The sequence below is a fragment of the Serinus canaria genome, chromosome 11 (genome assembly GCF_022539315.1).
Source record: "Serinus canaria isolate serCan28SL12 chromosome 11, serCan2020, whole genome shotgun sequence".
Taxonomy (NCBI): domain Eukaryota; kingdom Metazoa; phylum Chordata; class Aves; order Passeriformes; family Fringillidae; genus Serinus; species Serinus canaria.
The window spans coordinates 16237519-16244956 of record NC_066325.1 but is presented as its reverse complement, the minus strand read 5'-3'; positions in this window follow the sequence as shown (position 1 = coordinate 16244956).

The following is a 7438-nucleotide window of genomic DNA, read 5'->3' as shown; positions in this document are numbered from 1 at the left end:
GATGTGAAAGCTACACCAAAGCTGGGATGGAAAAGCAAGACAAAAGTAAGCCTGCACAGATCCCTCCGTGTAAGCCACTAAGTGCAAATGAAGCATGGATTCAGGTGCTATTATTTAGGACTCAGGCTATAAATCACAACCAACCACACTTCATTCCCAAAAGTCATGTGTCTGGGTGACACCCCAGTCTCCCCCTCCAGCATGGCAACACAAACAGGGGTGATCTTGGGGAAAGCAAAGAGAGAGGCAGTCCCAGAGGGGCTTACTGTTTGTAGGTACAACTCCCTTTTAAGAGGGAAAAAAAAAAGAAAGAAAGGAAGAAAAGACAAGAATAGCACCCAGGAGGAGCCACAGAAAGGGAGCAGACCCCACCAGATGTTCCCAGAGCTAAAGGCCCTGATCAGACTTCCCTGTCCCTGACCCATCAGACACACGACCTGACTTGCTAATACTGAAAGAGCACTGGAGGAAGTGGGATCTGGCACCTTGTGCAAGCAGTGGGGAGTTCAGTCCATAGTGCATGATCAAGTCCATGTGTGTTTTCAACACCTTGGCACCTCTGGGAAGCTGTGGCTCTGGCTGTGTTAGCTCTGGGTGCAGGCTGGGCTTGGCCAGCACCACCTGCAGCACCAGAGGGAAGGAGCATGTGGGATTCTCTGGCACTGCTCACCCAGGCACCCCACCATCCCATTTTGGGAGCCAGGCCACTTCTGCCTGTAACAGCAGCCACATACAGAGTTTTTTTGCACTGAGTGGCTGCTGTGGGTTTGTTGCCCTGTGGGTGCAAGCAGCTCCTTTCTGGACAGTCATGATGATGCTGATATGGCAGAAAAACTCCAGTGCCACATGGGAAGGCGGGATGCTGCAGCAGGAAGACTTGGGGAGTGTAAGCTGGAACCCAGGAAGTTTCATGAGTCACCATTGCTCCTACATTCCCTCCCCCTGGAGCCTGGGGAGGCTCCAGGTTTGGTGCACACATTAGGGGACCCCTGCTAGGACTGAAGGCACTGGTGAGCCCCAGGACAGCCATTAACAAAATGGCATTCAAGCATGACCTATCTCATGGTTATCACTCATGGTGAGAGTAAGTTTACATACAATTTGCATAAAACGTTGGGTGGGGAGCCTCAGAGAAGGTTATGGCGCTACTTGTCACCAAGCAGCTTCATGAAGGCAAATTGAAATGTGAATCTACTGAGGAGGCTTTTCTACAAAGGGAAGGAACTCATTCCTCTGGCCATCAGAAGTGCAGGGGCATTCACAGGAGAATGTGTGTGAAAAGAACTATTTCCTGGAGAATATAGTTTCTGAAGAGGATTAAGATTACCAGAAAAGCAAAGAAAGTGAGCAGGGAGGCCTAAAGGTGCAGGAGTAGTTTCATCTTGTTCATACTTCCTCCTTCCAGCAGCACTGCTGTGCACTGAGGCATTAAAGGTGAGACCTCTTTGCATCATGCTGGGCCCTGTGGCAAAGGAGACACCCGTCTGTCCCTGCAGCTACGGGGGAGTTTCAGAGCAGGAGTAGTGCAAAAAATCACACTTATCTCACAGGCAGCTGACAGCAGAAGCTCCAAGCAAAGTCCTTCCAATTGTGACGGTGTCAGCCACCTCCCTGAGCAGCCTTTTCTCCCTCCCCCATGTCTACACACCATTGAGATAGTTCTGCTCCCCAAAAAACCTCTGGAGCTACTGCAGGAGCTGTAACAGCCTCGTTCAGGAGGGGTGAGAGCCTTGGTCATCAAGGGTCAGCACTGAGGGCCAGTCAGTTCTGTGCTCCCCTGACAGGAGCAGCTCCTCCAAGGCATGACCTGACTTTGAAGCCAAGAGCTCAGAGGATCATCCTGAACAACTTCCTGGCATATTCAAAGATCTGCCTCTCTCTCACCTGCCAGTCACAGAGATGCACTAAGGGCAAGGACCAGAACTGGAGTCACCAGGGACCAGTTCTCCATCCTCTTGCTGGACCATTTGTCTTCACCTCTGCTGAGTTTCTCACAATAGCTCTCCAGCACTCTCACCTGCAGCTCACTCACTGACACACAGCAGGTATGTTACCCCAGCTGGCCAAAGCAAGAACAATTAACTGAGGGAAACAGATCAAATTTTAGGTGCTTTTCTGTTACCAAACAACAGTTTTTCAGCATGAAGAAAACTGAAAATACCATAATTTCAAGTTACTAGGACCTCTTCTTTTAAAGGAAGAAACAAATGGTTAAGGTTTGAGGCCTCCAATATAAACAGAAACAGATCACATTTATGAGATTAGGATTTAGTATTTTTGGGTAATATTGCAAACTTGATAACATTCATGATTTAATAGGACTGCAGTGCAGAAACACTAAATCTGCTTTGAGCTTTGGACAAATCACTTATACACTCTGATTCATGGCATCCAGGACTAATGAGAAGAGTCTCTTACACTAAACTTATCACACATGCAAGCTTTGTTGTGCCAATCAGGACTGTGCCAGGAAAGGGCAAATACCCAAAGATTATAGGCAATGGTAACGGGTGTAGCAATAAGGATGATCTTGATAATTATGTACCTTCAAAAGAGAGGAGAAACTTGTTCTGACTTGCAAATGGAATAAACCTGTCATAGCTCTGATAGGAGTCACCCGGGCTGGCAAGAACTAGGGATTTTTTTTTTTTCAGGTCTCTTTAATAAGCTGGTGCCATGGGGGAGTGGTGGAAGATTCTGTGAGAAGCTCTGCTGTGAATACACTCCCTTGGTCTTCTGAATTTTCAGATTTCCCAATCTGTTCTGCTTTGAACCACACACCATTCTAGGTCCAAGCAACACTTCCCTGTCTAGCAGTCTGCGACATTCACAGGTGCCTCACAATGTCAGAGCAAAGATTTTGCAAATAAAAGCCTAAGGAGAGCTCTGCTCTAAATATTTGTTGGATTGGAGCCTTACTTTGAGATCTTAGTGCTGCTCATAATCCAGGGTCTGCCCCAAGTGTGACACTGACATTGCATGTTGGAAACATGGTGTTGATTCAGCCCAAGGAATTTTGTGGAATATTCCCTCCTTCCCAATTTCTCTGAAACCAAAAAGAGAGAGATGCCTGTGGCTGTTATGATGGCTGTTTCCTCTAGTAAACAACATCATTCTAGCGTTCTCCAACCCAGTAACTGTCTTTTCCCAATGGTTAAATGCAAATAATAGAGAAAGAGAGGGTATCTCTCCATTTAACCACAAATTCAAAGCACATCCAGAGAACTGAATGTACCAGGGAAATCCTGTAGGAAGATGTTCTCTCACCACACCACCAATGAGACTGAAAGAGTGGAAACAGAGGAGACTTTTCATTCAAATTCACTTCTACAGATATGAAAAAATTTGGAATAATATTATACCTTTCTTTTCAAACTCAAGGATAAAGTAGGCAACAGCTGTGCTACACCCAAGTTATTCCCAGCATCTGTTTAGGCAAGAAAAAGTTAATCTTTAGGACCTTTATTACAATGTGTTTGTACAAAGAAAAGCAAATCCAAGGAGCATCTGTCATCTCAGACCACAGGCTGAGGGTGGTGCCATTTTAATTACATCAGCTCCAAGGAACAGACTGGGTTAAGAAAAAAGGAGCCCAGAAAGCTGGAGCAGTTGATAGCAGGTAAATTGTTATATTTTGGGTTATGACAAACACCAGACTAATATCTCAAGCACACAAAATGCCATTCAGCATAAAGGAAAAAAGTTGGGAAAATATGTAAACATTGAAGTGAGTTGAGGTGCACTTGATCCTGATGCTACACCTCCAAATGGAGACAAATGGAACATGTCTGTGTTTAAAGCCACTTTTCCAACACAGGAGATTGCTACAATGGCAAGGAGTGAGTCCAGCACACCTCTCTGAGCAGGGACTGTTTAACTTTCACCACTGCCCATACCTGAAGGGTTTGTCTCTGAATGTTCTTCCTCAGCCCTTTTCTCTCTCCTTTCTTAACATGGGGGTTACACAACCATTCAACTGCAAACCAGTTTTGTTTTCATTTTAGCTTTCACAACTTTCCTGTTGTCTTTAGACAAGTACAAGGTAGTGAGGGGGTTTCTTAGTTACCTTTCACTGAAATATTCATACAAGGATGGAAAATTCCAGGGAGCAGTTAAGAACGGAGAAGCCAGGATTACCATACATCAAAGGGAAGCAGCATTTGCTAACTCCTTCGTTTTACACCTATGTGATTCACAAACTGCTTCATGAAAATGGAAGAGTGATCGAGGAATCACTCAGAGGAACCACTCAGGTACGGACAAAAAAATAAACTAATAGCAACAACCTAATTTCCATGAAAATGGGCTGGTCTCCAAAGCATCTGCCAAGACCAGACACTGTGGTGCTCGCAGCTTTGCTTTGTTTGCTCTTCAAAGCAGGTAGAGCCAGGAACATTCCCGTGCCTCATGCCAAGCTGTAAGATGTGGTACATGACTTTCAGATGAGGGAATTTCACATTTCTCCCTGAATATTTCACACTACTACAGCAAGGAGAAAAGCACAGACGCAGCTGAAATGAGGAGGAGATTAATTGAAAGGCTAAAAATGGATTCTTCAGCATTACTCTGTAGTATGGGGAACTGAGAAGGCAATTAAAACCAACATGAAAGGAGATTTAATTGCAAATCAGCGAAACCTGCTGAGGCACAGATAGCAAGAGGCACCGAACCACCCCACCTGAGGCCCAAGCCCTTCGCAGAGGAGAGCGTTGCCCTCAGCTCCACGGGCAGCTGATGGCGACAGATAGGCCCTTCCCCAGGCTCTGAGGGAGCAGGCCCCGGGCAGCGCCTCCCTCTCCCGGGTTGATTCACCCTTACACACACAGCCACGGCAAGGGAAAAAATGTGGGACAAACCCACCCAGCCCCTCCCTCGGCGGGGAGCAGCAGGACAGCCCGGCCTCCCCTCCCCATCCTGCCGGGTCCTTCCTCCGGCGCTGAAGGAAAAACGGAGGCGGAGTGCAAGGAGCGTCCGATGGGCTTTGCTGAGGCACTGCCCGGCCGCCTCGCTCTGCGCTATTGTTTCTGTGCCTGGGCTTTTAAATCTGAGCTCCACGAACTCCTGACACCTTCCCCGAGGAAGGGCAGGGGGGAGCCGGGACAAGGGGGAGAGGAAGGCCCGGCAGCTGATGAGGACACAGCGGGAGGACAGGCGAGACTGGTTCGGAGGGGGTGGGCAGCGCACGTGGGAATGGAACGAGGCAGGGTGGGAACACCCTCAGCCCGTCTCTTTGGTCAGGCAGCTTTTAGCATTTCAAAGCGTCTCTTCCCTTTGTGACTCCAACCGCTGACTAAAACAGGCAAGCAGGTATTTACAGGATCAGCCAAGCCCCTCCTGCCTAGGTGGCCTGAAAGGCATTGTTGCTGTGTCCTGCAAGCAAATCGCGGTGTCTCGTTCCAAGGCTTTCCTGGTGCCGGGCAGGATTATGGAAAGGGAGAGAGCAGCGCCGGCTGTGGGAAATGGGAAATGTCAGGGCCCTGCTCCTTCTGCTATAAGGTGAACCCTGGACTCGCTTCGGGAGGCGCCCCTGGGCGGCAGAGTCCGAGCAAGCACAGTGACAAACACGGGGACGCGTCCAGCCCCCTCCTGAGCAAAAGACCCCAAAGCCAAAAAGCAGCCCACGATCGCAGGCACTTGATGTGCTGCTTGTTCCAGAGGCACAGGGTGCGGTACAAGGAGGGGAATCTGCTTTCCTCTTCAACACAAAAAACATCAAAGCTGTCCTAAAAAATGGAAAGCTTCTGGACGGGCTCTTGGTGTATTTTAAAATGCAAAACGGACTCGTTTCAAAGCACTCTTTCCAAAGGTCTTTCCCGAACGTACATCACATGCAATGGAAAAACACTGCATGCCTGGCATTTAATATTTTTCACCTGTGACCCAGGATTGATGTCTGTGTAACTCCCTGATTTAATCCAACGACATGTCTCAGCAAGAAAAAAAACCTTTCAGAGTTTGAAAAGGAGTTGGAAAAAAATAAAGTCACGCTCAACACTTCCCCTTCCCTGGAAAGATAGGAGTGCTGCTTGCCCTTTCCTGACGATAAGCATATCCTGGTAGTTAAAAATACATTTTGCTCTTACCGTAAATTCTCCATTAGCCAACTCCTTCAGCCCAGCCCACAGTTGGGGTTCATGATTCCTTAGAGGCCACACGTGACAGAGCTTGTGCGCCTGAACGCACTGGGGAAAAATCAAAAGTAACAGCTCTGATCCTGCTGCCATTGGCTTCACCTGGCGCAGAGAAATCTGTGGAGTGGCAAAAACATTTAGCTCAAATGACTTGTACCAAGACCCCATGGACTCCACAATAATTTTTTTACTTTACAGCTGCTTCCAGACAAAAATTTACAGGTTGTATTGAATTCTGGACAGCAATTAATTCTTCGGTTAATTTTACTGTTTCCAGTGATCATTGTGCAAAGGGACAACTCAGTACAATGGAGCTTAGTGAACAGCAGGGTCTGGCTGCTTGATTTGAGATTCTGAAGGCCAGAAGCCTATTCTTCACCTGGAAAACTCAGCCTGTTGAAAGATGGCTCCAAAACTTGGGAGGACACAGATGCCACCTCTTACCAAGGAGGCACCAGCCCTGGGAGGAGCCTGGCTCAGCAAAGCTGGGGCTGCTCACACACCCAGATGCCTCTACAGCAGGTCCAGCCTGCAGGGATCCTTTGCCAACTGCATGCCTCTCCTAGCAGATTCCTGCCAGGAGAAAGCTGATGGGACACTCCTCTCTCAGGCTGAGGTAGAAGCTGGTGAACAACTGTGACTCCCTGTGAAACAGAAATCACCAATCACAAGTCTGGTTGCGTAAACATAATACTTTGTCTTCTTGGCAGGTATCTTGCAGTTGAGGAGGCACAGAGAGGCCTTGCTCCCAGGCATCAAGAGCTTCAGCTGAAAATCCTGTTTGAGAAACCAGTTCTGGATTTTTCCTGTGAGACTACGGAAAAAAATTTGAGGGGTTAAAAAGAGGCAGAAATAGGATACCTCTGTGCATAAGAGGTAAAGGAAACCAGGCAGCAGCCCTCTTCCTTTTCTGTTAGGATTCCAGGCTGTGGAATAAAGATAATTCCAAGTTCACCCTCCTGTCTTTGTTTCCAAGACTCAGTAAGAGCAGGGAGATATGGCAGAGTCCATCTACACAGCCATAACCATAGGAACACCAGCAACAAGGGTAAATCAACATGAGATTCCCTATCATCAGTCTGTGTTTACACTGGAGGCCTCAGGCTCCCTGCAACAACCTGGCTGGCAGTCCTAGACCTTGGTATGGCTGTGGAACTAAGTCAGGAAAGGGATTTATGGGACAAATATTAATTTTTTTGTCCTAGTTCCCATCATCTCTTTAACAACATGTATTTACAGCACCTGGTTTCTGCACTCTGCTTTGAAGCCATGCTACTGCCTTCCCCCTTCACTCCCCTTGCCCAAGC